This window comes from Alligator sinensis, unplaced genomic scaffold (genome assembly GCF_000455745.1).
Source record: "Alligator sinensis unplaced genomic scaffold, ASM45574v1 scaffold923_2, whole genome shotgun sequence".
NCBI lineage: Eukaryota > Metazoa > Chordata > Crocodylia > Alligatoridae > Alligator > Alligator sinensis.
Genome location: NW_005842589.1, coordinates 856,221 through 857,955, shown reverse-complemented (window position 1 = coordinate 857,955; position 1,735 = coordinate 856,221). Strand labels below are relative to the sequence as shown.

At 48.8% G+C, this 1,735-nt stretch overlaps 1 protein-coding gene across 1 annotated transcript in view; it reads left to right on the top strand.

Moving 5' to 3' along the window:
* The first annotated feature begins 1,328 nt into the window (after positions 1 to 1,328).
* Positions 1,329 to 1,735, top strand: part of ROBO1 (roundabout guidance receptor 1) — a 461,057-nt gene continuing 460,650 nt past the window's right edge. Inside the window, exon 1 of the mRNA XM_025214559.1 lies at positions 1,329 to 1,343. The gene's annotated coding sequence lies outside the window, so the exon portion shown is untranslated. The remainder of the gene's footprint in view (positions 1,344 to 1,735) is intronic.

Here is a 1,735-nt window from a genome sequence, read left to right as displayed (position 1 = left end):
TCCAGGAAAGAGCTGTATGAAAAAAAGTGATAGTGGGAGTGGACTTAAAGTTGCCATGCAAGTTCTGTAGCTTGTCGAAGTTGTGATGATGGTTGGTGTGGAGTAAAAAATTGTTTGCCCCATGTGTTGCAACTTATACATTAGAATTTCCCTCTCCAAGTACGTTCTCTTTCAATTTCCTTTCTCGCTTTTGAACTTTTGGGGTTTACTGGGGTCCCGCTTTTCTAAGCTTTTCTCTGCAGTGATGCCAGAAACGTCCTTTCCCCTCCCTTTTAATGAAGGGATAAGCCTCCCTTTTAATATAACATCTACTTAAAGCTGCAGGAAGGAGGGCTTTAATAAAGGACCTGATGCCTTGAGACCCAGGAAACATTGGCACCCCTATGGCTAGTAGCTTGTGTTTTCAGCCCCTGCTTTGTGTGCATTTGCCAGGCACTTTTGGGTATGTGGCAGCTTCATACTCTTTGGCATACTTCTTATTCATGTGTAAAGGCATCAGCGCGATAGATGCTTTGAATACAGCTGTAGGACTCGAGAGAGTGAGAGAGAGAGTGGCAGCTTCATACATTTTGGGTTACTTATTCACATGTAAGGGCATTGGTATGATAAATGCTTTGAACATGGCTGCAGGGCTCCAAAGAGTGAGTCAGTGACTGCATGTGTGCATGTGGGAGTGTGGCAGCTTTGTATTTTTTGGTTACTTATTATTAACATGTAAGGACATCAGTGTGCTGAAAGCTTTGAACAGAGCTCTAGGGCTCCAAAGCATGAGAGCGAGTGTGTGTGTGTGTGTGTGTGTGTGTGTGTGTGTGTGTGTGTGTGTGTGTGAAAACCAGGTCCTGTACCAGCCTCACAAAGCTCCAGCTCATTACTCTGGCATAGTAACTACTTTCCTTATTGCCTCTAATTCACTGCCTCCTTTTTAAAGAATGAAAGAGGCTGTTTTCATAACCTTGGCAGTGGTTGGCAGCATTGTCACTGGTCACTTACTTTCTCAGTCCCTGGCTTTGTGCATGCATGCCAGGCACCTTTGGGTGCGTGGCAGCTTCGCCTGTGCGAGTTACTTATAATTCTCAGTACTTCCTATTTACTTGTAAGAGCAGTGGTGTGACAGATGGTTGGGACACAGTTGTAGGGCTCCAGAGAGTGCGAGAGTGCGTGCCTGTGTAAAAGAAAGAGAGAGGGGGGCAACTTCCTACTCTTTGGGTTACTTACTATTAATGTGTAAGGACATCAGTGTGATAGATGCTTTGAATACAGCTGTATACAGCTCCAGAGAGAGAGGAAGTGTGTGTCATGAGGTCCTCTGCCAGTGCTGTCCTGCTCCAGCTTCCGTGTGAAGTGTGAGTGTGTGTGTGAGAGAGAGAGATAGAGAGAGAGAGAGAGATCCAGTCCAGGTCCTCTGCCAGTGCTGTACTGCTCCAGTATGTGTGTGTGTGTGTGTGTGTGTGTGTGTGTCTATGTGTGCGGGTCCCACTACAGTGTATGTGTGTTTTCTGCTCCAGTGTGTGTGCGTGTGTGTGTATCCTGCTCCAGTGTGTCCCACTACAATGTATGTGCGTGTGCGCACCAGTGCTGTCCAGCTTGTATGTACGCGCCTGCTCGTGCTGCCCCGCTCCTCCCGCAGCTACATCCCTTTTAGTCCCTGCCTAGTCCCGCAAGACTCCCAGGGGCTGCCGCAACCCCCCCCCCTTCGCCCCGCCGCCCCCGTGCGGCGCCGCCACCCCGGGCGCGT